General features: G+C 35.8%; 1 pseudogene; it reads left to right on the top strand.

Annotated features, from left to right (window-relative positions):
* The first annotated feature begins 4,864 nt into the window (after window positions 1-4,864).
* Window positions 4,865-12,499, top strand: LOC127694468 (asparagine--tRNA ligase, cytoplasmic-like; annotated as a pseudogene).
* Window positions 12,500-12,836: the final 337 nt, after the last annotated feature.

Below are 12,836 nucleotides of genomic sequence, written 5' to 3' on the forward strand. Positions count from 1 at the left end.
CAATATCAAAGTAGTTTTGATTTGTATTTTCCTGATAACTAAGAATGTTGAACATTTCTTTAAGTGAAGAAAATTTGATTTCATTGAGATTATGCATGAAACAATCTTCTGAAGGAATAACATGTGAGCTCCTAAGATCCAGAAAACTTTGAGGAGTTTACCAGTTAAACCAGCAGCTGAATGGGAAAAACACAATGTTCAGAAGTCCTGTGGGAGGAAAAACTGTACCTAGAATGGGAAATAGCATGATGTGCACCAAAAAGAGAAAGAAAGCCAACATTCCTGGGCTATATCATATAGAAAAACTGGCCAAGATCCAGTTGAAGTGGAAAATGGCAAATGTAAGGCATCTTTCCAGATAAAGAGAAGCATCTTCCTTTAATCCTAAATAAAGTATAACAGTAGAGTAATACAACTATCCACAGCATGTTTGTGAAGAGATTCCTAATGATTTGGAACCAAACTTGGCTCAGTATAAGATCTTTTCTGAGCACAGAAATATGAAATGAATCAAAAATATCTATGCCAACTTCCATTATTCAATACAGAACAAGACATTTTATTGAGGATAGTTAATTAAAAGAAAAATTCATATGAACAGAAAAGGCAAACATTAAATTATTACTGTATTCAGACAATGATTTTATATGTAGGAAAAAAACAAGTATTTCTCAAAGCACATTGAAACAGATAATTTAGTAAAGTAGCAGGATACAAATCAAAATATAGAAGGCTATGGCTTTTCTGTGCCTCAACAACAAATTTCTGATAATTAAAGCAATATAAATAAGACAGCTATAGTAAAATGGATAGATAAAAACCACTGAAAGTGAGTCTAAAATTCCTTTTCTCATCACTGGCATAAAAATACCAGAAGCAATTTGAGGAAGGACTTATTCCAGCTGTTAAGAAAATAAAGTCAATAATGTAAAGAAAGATATGGAAATTGGTGTTTACTCATACCTGACAAATCAGGAATCACATAGATAGGAGCTGTACTGTAATTGCTACAACTTGTCCCCCAATGGCCCACCTCATTGCACACACACACACACACACACACACACACACACACACCACACATATATATTGGAATTATTTATAGGCTGCAGTCGTACTAACCTAATAATAGCTAGACGTGAATGCAAAGTCCAAGAATCTAGTAGTTGCTCAGTTCCACAAGGCTGGAGGTTTTAGCAGGTCTACAATATATGCTGGAATCCCAAAGAAGTATGCTTCGGTGCCAGTGAAGTAGCAGATGTGCTAGCAAGGCAAAGGCAAACAAGCAAAGAGCAAAAGCTTCCTTTTACCATGTCTTCATATAGACTTTTATCAGAAGGTATGATCCATATTAAAGATATGTCTTCTAGCTTCAAGATTTGAATTAAAGGAGTGTGTGTGTGTGTGTGTGTGTGTGTCTTCCTACCTCAAATATCTAGACTATATGTGTATCTGCCCACTTCAAATCAAGCATAAAATATCTAACAGGCATGCCCCCATTTTGAATTGTATTTCCTTGTTGACAACCAAGTTGACATGTCAGTTTGACAACCATGATTAACCATTACAGTGCTGTACCTGATGACCTGAGTTTCCTTCCTGAGACTCATAAATAGAAGGAGATAACTAAAGTAAGTTGATGGCTAATATCTATATCTCCATCCATGCATACCACATACATATGTTCAAATCAAACAATTTAGCATATGACCCCAAAGTCTGAAACTTTAGATGAAATAAAAAAAAAAACCTCAAGATACTGGTATAGAAGCCTGAGTGATGGCTCTACAGGTAATGTGTCTCCTATACAACAAGCATGTGGATTTTTATCATCCATTTAAAAGCTTGTTAGGATGGCACATATCTGTGATGCCACAACTGAGGGATTGAGACAAAGAAGGAATAGCCTAAGGGCTCACTAGGATGCCAGTATAGCCATGTAGTCAGATGGCAAACTCTAATACATTATACACACACACACACACCTGGATATTATTGAGGAAAACAAAGTCAGTCTTTGACCTCCATAAACACATATCCACATATTCTTTGTTCTACTCCTATTCAAACACGACATTCAAAAATGGAAACTTTTGATTTCTTTCCTAGATAAGATCATAAAATCACAAGAAATGAAATTTTAAAAGTTATAACTTTGATAATATTTAACCAAAACAACTCTGCATAGCAAGAGAAGCAATCAATAGAGTGAGAAAGCAACCTACAGAACGAAGGAAAATAGCAACTGTCCATTCCATAGATGCCCAATTACTAAGAAATATGAAATCTGAGAAACTTAGCAGCAAAAGAAAAAAATGTGCTTAATTATTGAGCAAATTGTATAAATATACAGTAGTGATGAGCCCACTCAACAAATACAGTGAGATGCTGTCTTGCCAGAATAAGAATGGTTATTGTTAGGTAAAACATAATAATAACAATAAAAATAAAGTAATAAATACGAGGCAACAGTAGTAAGAATATGGGGGAAATATAATTCATTTTTACTGTTTAGGATGTCGATTAGCACAGTCTCTTTATATTATAACATAGGAAATATTTTGAGAGCCCAAATGCTGCTAAAGTAAAAATGCAATCATCATATGATTTAACTATACCACTCCTAAGAGCTAATATATCATAAGGAACTGAATTCAACATAAAAAAACAGATAACATGAATACGTATGCCTAATATTCTATTTTTTCTTTCTTTGAAAATGTCATACATGTATACAATGTGCCGTAATCATACCTACCACTCTTTCTCCTTTCCTTTAATTTCCTCAGATCCCTCACAAAACTTCTCAGGGAATAATTAATGTCTTTTTTGTATAACACTCTAAGTCTAATGTTGACCATATGTGCAGGGCTGCAGAGCCACCAACAAAGCATAGACACTTCCTCAGAGAAAAGTATCTCTCCTTCCCACAACAACCATCTACTACCAATGGGTCATCACTTAGGGATGGAGCCATTGGGAGTCCCTCCTTCTTCCATGCCTGAGTTTATTTTGTCTTGACCATTTACACTCCTGTGCAAACAGACACAGATTTTGTGAATGTGTGTGTGCAATATCCATGTCATGTTCACAATACAACACTTGGAAACACACCTCCAACACATTCTACCCACATTCTTTTTGCTCCCTCCTCCAAAATGTTCCCTAAGCCACAGAGAGCAGTATTGATATAGATTTCTGGTCTACAGCTGAGCACTCACAGTCACTTACTCTAAGTGGTTCAAACAATCTTTTTGTCTCTGCATTAATCATTGGCCACTGCAATAAGAAGATCCCTACTGCACTGATTTAAACATGTAAACATAAATATTTTTACAAACAGATTGAACATATGATCATTTAGCTAAACAACACCAATACCTTCTTCTTTAATTAAGCTTATGATTTCTATAGCATTCCTGTGAGGCAATTGCACATGCAATTAATGGAGCAGTTGGTTATCACTGTAAACAATATTGACACCATCAAACCAGTCGGTACACTGTACATGTGAGTATTGTATTGTCACATTCATGAACAAGTGCTAAGTAAGACCCTTGATGTCTTTTTCTCGTAAATGATTTTCATAGCTCTTTCTAGCACAATGAAATCTAGCCAACACTGAAAGTGCTACTGATCAGTTCAATATTTATTATTCTATGTCCTCTAAATAAGTTATATGGTATCTTCAGCTGTAGCACCTGGTTAGGATGAGAAACCAAGCATAATTGCAAAGGCATGAATTGTTTTGGGGGAATTTTTGGAGTCTCCGCTATTAAAGAAATTAAAGTGAGACAGCTTGTGCCTGGCAATGAGATTTTTCACTTAATAAACATGTTGTTTGAGATCATCACTGTTAACTTATGTAAGGTACCTTTACTTAAATATAAAATATAAAATATAAATATAAATATATATAATATAAAATATATAAAAATATAAATATAAATAAAATATAAAAATATAAAATACAAACTCCTTTCCAGAATTTATATTTTTATTAGTAGTGTGTGTGTGTGTGTGTGTGTGTGTGTGTGTGTGTTTCTGTAGGTCTATGTGTGTGAATGTGGTAATGTGAATGTGATTATAGGCACTAGAGGCTAGAGACATTGGCTCTCTTCAAGTTAGAATTATAGGATTTTGTCGGCTATCTGATGTGGGTGCTGGGAATCAAATTTGGGTTCTCTGGCAAATCACGGACTGCTCTTCTAACTACTGAGTCATCTCCATGGCCCCAATCCTTCTCTTTTAGATTGAATTGCTTTTTCATTGACAAAAGATATTTCTCACCCCATATATTCAGATTATAGGTTCCCCACCATAACCACCTTCTCCCAGATCCTCACTATCTCCCCTTCAATCCAAATATATTCCTGTCTTTTGTTTTCATACTAGAAAAAAAAACAACTAAAAAGAAACAATAAAATATAATATGATAAAATAAACACAAACCAGAATATAGCAAAATAAACAAACAAGAAAATAGCCAGAGAAAAAGCACAGGAAACACATATAGAAGTAAATACTCACACATTTCCACACACAGAGATCTCTTAAAACCGGAAGCCATAATACATATGCAAAAAAAAAAAAAACTTTATACAATTTTTTTAAATGCCCTGACAAATCATTGTGAGACAAAGAACTTCCAAACATGGCATTGAGTGTGCTTTGTTTTAGCCCTCTACTAATGGGCTTCAGGCCTGTCCTCAATTGGCTTTAAAATTAGGGATGTTTCATAAGATTCCTTCATACATCCTAAATTTGATTAATCAACCCCTTAGTCCTTTCCCACACACACATATTCCCACCCTTGCTTAGACCTTCAGTTCCCAGTATCTAAACCCCTGTTGTTTAATATCACATGTTCAATTATCCCTTCTATTACATCTCTTTGGGAGCCAGTTTGATGACAGTTGGAAAAGAGCCATTTCCCACCATTTATGTGAATTCATAAAGGGAAAATGAGAGGTGGATATTATTTCTAAATCACAGGTGAAGAACATTAAAGAGATGTGGCACAGAGAACAGATGAAGAATGATTCTTGGGAAAAGAAAGAGGCAGAAGATAACTTATGAAGAGAAAAGGACATGGAGAAAGCAAAAAGAAATTATCATTAAAAATGACCTGAGCCTACCAGAGCTAGGATGTATAAAGATGAATGAAACAGAAAGATACAGAGAGCAGAGAGTGAAAGTGTTTGGCTGGGTCCACAGATTACACAGTCAAGGAAAGAATTTGATGTTTTTGGTGTTGTAAGATGGTTCAGATTATCTTCAGTGTGTCTTGTCAGATGATGTATGTGCAATGGAGTAAGTAGTCTTGTCTACTGAGAGTAGTGGGGCAGTTTACAGAACCCTAAACCTATCTCCAAGGGCCAAACAGGACCCAGGAGGCCATGAGCTGAGCTGTGACTTCTGGAAACAGGTAGAACTGGCCCCAGCTGGAGGTGCTGATAACCTCATCAATGAGAAACTGATATGGATGCTCAGATCAATAACTAACACATGATGAGCCAGAGAGAGAATATGTCCAAAATCCTGAAAGGACAGTCCATGATCACCAGGTGTTTTAGGAGCCACTTCTTCAGCATGGGGTACTGTATTTAGTTATGACTAAAATACTGATGCAGATGCTGGTGGAAGGTGGGCTCCACACTCTTCAAGCCTGACTATTTCAGGGAAGAAGAATTTTTGACCCAGTCCTCACAGTTGTACCTGTAGACCTGCCTTCCAACCATGGGAGATGTTTTTGGTATAGCCCAGTCATAAAGGGCTGAACAGTCCAGAACACAAGAGCGGTGTTCATTCATGTGGAAGCTGAGTGTTCTTTCCTGACTTTTGAGGACCTCCTGAACCCTTTAGAGGGCCTAGTGAGTGATGCAGTGGCCAGAGTCTTGAAGGCACCAACGGCAAGCATGATGTATAACCTCAAACCAAACTTTAAACCCCACAAATGGCCTTCTTGCCATCACATAATACTCAAAACACCAAATGCACAAAACAAAGAAAGAATATTAAAAGCAATAAGAAAAAAAGTCAAGTAACCTATAAAGGCAGACCTATCAGAATTACAACAGATGTCTCACCAGAGATTATGAAACCTAGAAGATCACAAATGTTATCCCAGAACAATATACCCAGCAAAACTTGCATTAACATAGATGAAGAAAACAACATGTTCCATGACAAAAACAAACTGACACAATATCCTTTCCACAAATCCAGTCCTAGAAAGGATAATAGATGGAAAACTATAACAGAAGGAGGGAAACTACACTCAAGTAAAAGCAAGAAAGGTATCTTCTTTCAAAAAACCCAAAAGAAGATAGCCACACAAACATAAAAAAGATATCAAAACTATCAGGAAGCAAAAATCACTATTCCTTAATATCTCTTAACATCAATGGACTCAGTTTCCCAATAAAAAGACATAGACTAACAGACTGTATACATATATGGAACCCAACATTTTTCTGTATACAGGAAACACACCTCAGTCTCAAAAACATAGTCGAAGGCTAGAAAACAATTTGAAGCAAGTGGTCCCAAGAAACAAGCTAGAGTAGCTACTCTAATATCTAATAAAATCAACTTTCAACCAAAAATTATTTTAAAAGATAAGGAAGGAGACTTCATACTTATTAAAGGAAAAAATCTACCAAGAAGAATTTTCAGTTCTGAACGTCTGTGCTCCAAATGCAAGGGCACCCACATTCATAAAAGAAACTTTACTAAAGCTCAAAGCACACATTGTACCTCACACAATAATAATGGGAGACTTCAACACACCACTCTCAGAAATGGATAGGTCATGGAGACAAAAACTAAGCAGAGACCCAGTGAAACAAACACAAGTTATGGACAAATGGATCTAACCAATATCTACAGAACATTTCATACTAAAACAAAAGAACATACCTTTTTCTAAGCAACTCATGGTACCTTCCCCAAAAGTGACCAAATAAACTGTCACAAAAATCAAAGCCTCAACAGATACAAGAGTATCGAAATAATCCTATGCATCCTATCAGATCACCACGAACTAAGGCTGCTCTTCAAGAATAACAAAAACAACATACAGCCCATACACAAATGGAAGCTGAACAGCATACTAGTCAATGATAACTTGCTCAAGGAATAAATAAAGAAAATAAAGACATTTTAGAATTTAATGAAAATGAAAACTCAACATACCCAAATTTATGGGACACAGTGAAATCAGTGCTAAGAGAAAATCTCATAGCACTGAGGGTCTCCAAAAAGAAACTGGAGAAAGCATACACTATCAGTTTAACAGCATACCTGGAAGCTCTAGAACAAAAAGAAGTAAATAAATCCAAGGGAGGGCAACAGCAGAAAATAATCAAGCTCAGTGTTGAAATCAACCAAATAGACACAAAGAAACAAACAAAAAACAAAAGCTATACAAAAAAAATCAACAAAACCAGAAGCTGGTTTATTGAGAAAATCAACAAGATAGATAAACCCTTAGCCAAACTAACCAGAGAGCATAGAGACAGTATCCAAATTAACAAAATCAGGAATGAAAAAAAGAGATATAACAACAGAAACTGAGGAAATTAAAAAAAATCATCAGATCCTACTACAAAAACCTATACTCAACAAAACTAGAAATTCTGGATAAAATGAACTATTTTCTAGACAGATACCAGGTGAAAAAGTTAAATCAGGATCAGATAAACCATCTGAAGTGTCCCACAATCCCTAAAGAAATAGAAGCAGTCATTAACAGTCTCTGAACCAAACAAAGCATAGGACCAAATGGGTTTAGTGAAGAATTCTCTCAGACATTCTAAGAAGATCTAATATAATACTCTTCAAACTATTCTACACAATAGAAACAGAAAGAACACTACCCAATTTAATCTATGAAGTCACAGTTACACTGATACCAAAACCACACAAAGACCCAACAATAAAGAAGAACTTTAGACCAATTTCCCTTATGAATATCAAAACAAAATACTCAACAAAATTTTTGCAAGCTGAATCCAAGAACACATCAAAACAATCACTAACCACAATCAAGTAGGTTTCATCCCAAGAAGCAGAGATGGATGGTTCAATATTAAGAAATCCATCAAGGTAATCAACTACATAAAAAAAAATGAAAGAAAAAACACATGAACATTTCATTAGGTGCTAAAAAGGCATATAAGAAAATTCAACATCCCTTCATGTTAAGAGGCTTGGAAAAAATCAGGAATTCAAAGCTCATACCTAAACATAGAAAACTCAATACACAGTAAACCAGAAGCCAACATAGTGAGTGAGAAATAGAAACTTGAAACAAGACCACTAAAATCAGGGTCTAGACAAGGCTGCCTACTCTCCTACTCTCTCCTCATCTGTTCAATATAGTATTTGAAGTTTTAGCTAGAAAAATTATATAACAAAAGAAGGTCAAAGGGATACAATTTGGAAAGAAAGAAGTCAAAATATCGCTCTTTCCAGATGATAGGTTAGTATACTTAAGTAACGACTTAAGTATACTTAAGTTCCAAAAAAGAACTCCTAAACCTGATAAACAACTTCAGCAAAGTGGCTATATATAAAATTAACTCAAACAAATAAGTAGCCTTCCCCTACTCAAAGGATAAGTGTGCTGAGAAAGAAATTAGGGAAATGACACCACTCACAATAACCACAAACAATATAATGTATCATGGTCTCGCTCTAACCAGATAAGTAAAAGATCTGTATGACCAAAAGTTCAAGTCTCTGAAGAAAAAAATTGAAGAAGATCTCAGAAGATGGAAAGATCTCCCATGCTCATGGATTGGCAGGGTTAATATAGTTAAAATGGCCATCTTACCAAAAGCAATCTACAGATTCAATGAAATCCCCATCAAAATTCCAACTCAATTCTTCATAGAGTTAGAAAGAGCAATTTGCAAATTCATTTGGAATAACGAAAACACAGGATAGGAAAAACTATTCTCAACAATAAAAGAACTTCTTTGGGAATCACCATCCCTGACCTCTAGCTATATTATAGGGAAATAGTGATTAAAAACTGCATGGTATTGGTACAGTGACAGGCAGGTAGATCAATGGAATAGAACTGAAGACCCAGAAATGAACACACATACCTATGGTTACTTTATCTTTGACAAAGGACAAAAACAATGCAGTGGGAAAAAAGACAGAATTTTCAAAAAATGGTGCTGGTTCAACTGCCATTCAACATGTAGAAGAACGCCAATTGATCCATTCGTACCTACCTCTACCAAGCTCAAGTCCAAGTGGAACAAGGACCCCCACTTAAAACCAGATACACTGAGTCTCACAGAAGATAATGTGGGGAAAATCCTTGAACACATGGGCACAGGGGAAAATTTAATGAACAGAACACCAATGGCTTATGCTCTAAGATCAAAAATCAACAAATGGACCTCATAAAACTGCAAAGCCATTGTACATTGTCAATAGGGCAAAATAGCAACCAACAGATTGGTAAAAGGTCTTTACCAATCCTACATTTGATAGAGGGCTAATGTCCAAAATATATAAAGAACTCAAGAAGTTAGACTCGGGAGAACCAAATAACCTTATGAAAAAAATGGGGAGCAGAGCTAAACAGAGAATTCTTAACTGAGGAAACTCAAATGACCAACAAGCACCTAAAGAAATGTTCAACATCCTTAGTCATCAGGGAAATGAACATCAAAACAACCCACATAGTCAGAATGACTAAGATAAAAATCTCAGGTGACAGCAGCTACTTCCTAGGATGTGGAGAAAGAGGAAAGAATGAAGGAATTCCTCCATTGCTGGTGGAATTGCAAACTGGCACAACCACTCTGGAAATCAGTCTGGCAGTTTCTCAGAAAATTGTACAGTACTCCCTGAGGACCCAGCTATACCACTCCTGGGCATATACCCAGAAGATGATCCAACATATAATAAGGACACATGATCCCCTATATTCATAATAGACATATTTAATATAATACCCAGAAGGTGAAAACAACAGTGATATCCCTCAACAAAGGAATGGATACAGAAAGGTACATTTACACAATTGAATAATACTCATCTATTATAAACAATGATTTCATGAAATTTGCAGGCAAATGGAACTTGAAAATATCAAGAACAGCCTGAGGGGGTTCAATGCCCCAGTATAGGAGAATGCCAGGGTGGAAGGGCAGAAGTGGGTAGGTGGGTGGGGGAGCGACTTCATAGAGGCAGGGAGATGGGGGATGGGATAGGGGTTTCTGGAGGAGAGAGCTAGAAAGAGGATAACATTTGAAATGTAAATAAAGAAAAAAATTAAAGAAAAAATACCAAACAGGGAATTATTAATTGGATAACCTATGTGGGACCCATCTGTGAAGAAGACTGATCCTCTCCTAATTGCCTATAACTCTTAATTGTGGTGTATGGGTTCATGAGATCTTCCCATCCACATGGAGATTTTAGGCAGGGTTTCCACCCTACAAGCCTCATTTAGGCAAACATCGGGATTTCATGGGTGTGTCCCCTGTCATATACAGAAGACACCATCACATCCTAAATGTTCTGAGTCTTAAGTGTTCTGAGTCTTAGGTGTAGATGTTTTGTTGTACAACATTTCCTAAAACTTAGAAAGATTTCAACTAAAACTTAGTCTTCCTTTCACTGTGTTCTTCCCTAAATCAAGAGTTAAAAACTTCTGTTCTTCTTAGCCTACCTCCACACAGCAGGCATTTGGGGAATACTTAGCAGATAAGCCAGTACTTGTAACTCCAATATACATTTTAATAATTCAATAGCACAAAGTGAAAACATTGCTTACTCATTCATAATGCAAACACTTCACATGATACCACACGGCTTTAAACATAAGCCAAGTAACTTCAGCTCCAAGGTCATGTGACCTGACATTGAAGACATTTGTCTGCAGCGTTTCTTTGCCCAGTCTTCCAAATCTTAAAAATTAATTTAGCTATAAGGGGTTGTTAAGTCCTGACATGTTGAAATCTATTCTGAGCCTCCACTGAAACTTTTGCTGTCAGCAAGTCATGTTTAAAATAACTTGAATTGATTTTATGGTAAGTTCAGTATCATACAAAGTTCCATACAAAAGAAGACTATTGAAGGAATAGCCAATGTTCTTACAGATAAAGTAAATAATGTTGTCACAAAGGGAATTAAATGGTATCTAAAAAACACAAAAGAATAATTCTGAGGTCATAGAATATTTTCTCAGTGAATGCCTACATGATATCTATAATACAATCCAAACCTGTGCCAATGTTAACTTGGACCATTACCATAGCCTTCTGTTTGATTTCCCAGCTTCCTTTCTCCTTTGCCTCTACAGTTCATTTGACACTTCATGGCCACATCATCACAGTAAAGCATAAATGTAGCCATTCTAACCTTTTTTGCATATTGCCGGTGATGCCCAATGCTCTCTCATTTCTTGGAATCAGTATGTTATTTAAAACCGTAATCTTCAAGGCTACTTGGATCTGATCCCTTCAAGTCTCTAATTCTGGTTTCTCTGGGAACTTGGATTCTCTATATATATATATATATATAGAGAGAGAGAGAGAGATAGAAAGATAGATAGATAGATAGATAGATAGATAGATAGATAGAGATACGGAGAGATATATCTATATATAAATATATGTAGATATAGATAGATAGATAGATAGATAGATAGATAGATAGATAGATAGATAGAGAGAGAGAGAGAGAGAGAGATAGATAGATAGATAGATAGATAGATAGATAGATAGATAGATAGATAGATAGATGATAGAGATAGAGATAGAGATAGAGATATGGAGAGATATATCTATATATAAATATATATAGATATAGATAGATAGATAGATAGATAGATAGATAGATAGATAGATAGATAGATAGATAGATAGATAGATAGATAGATAGATAGTGCTGGCCTTTCTGTTGGGTATCCAGATGTGTCTCTCTCTCTCAAAGCCTTTACATCTCCTTTAATAGAATTATTCTATACTAAGATTATGCTGGTCAGTGCCTTTTCATTCATCTTATTTCTCTGTCATTTCTTCAATGTAGCTTTCCTCCAGCAATCAATCTAAAGAGGATGTTCTTCCTATCACACCAGTATATTTATTCCATCATATACAGCTGTCTAAAACTGTGCTGTATGTGTTTTTAATGTCAGAACTCAAGAAGGTTGCAACAGGAATGTTGTCTTTAATTTGGGGCCTACCTGATTATATCAGGAGTCCTACGCTAGCCTGGCCTACAGAATTAAACCTGTATAAAACTATGTTTTAAAAAAGAAGAAAGATAGAATGAAGGAGGGAAGACTGCCCCCAACTGTTTCTTTTACTATTGTTAGCCATTTACCAAACAAACCTAACACTTTTGTGATGCACAAATTAATGACTATGTGTTTCAAAATCAAGCCATGCTAACTATACTGCATTCTGCTCTATTCTATTGCAGTAAACAGATTAATAATGAAGGGTTCTGCTTAGATTTGGACTGATTCCTAAGAGATCTAATCCAGAATGTAACAGTGCGTGAAAAAGGAACAAGCACGTATTGCTCCTCCTCATTTTGATAGATATCATCACATACAGGAATGGCTCTCATATCCACAGGAGAAGCAACAGTTCATTCGGTGATGCTTCATCTATAATGTCTGCCCACACTTCAGCAAACAGCTGTGCACCTGGCTACTGCACGCAACCATATTTACAAAAACTCAGGGGAAAAAAAAGTCATCTATCCTCTCTAATTTGGGCTTAGAATGTTTTAGTGAGGAAAAGCAAGGCTTAAACAATAGAATTATAATCTCTACCGTGGACAGAAGAAAGGCACCC

This window comes from Apodemus sylvaticus, chromosome 10 (assembly GCF_947179515.1).
Source record: "Apodemus sylvaticus chromosome 10, mApoSyl1.1, whole genome shotgun sequence".
NCBI classification, from domain to species: Eukaryota; Metazoa; Chordata; class Mammalia; order Rodentia; family Muridae; genus Apodemus; species Apodemus sylvaticus.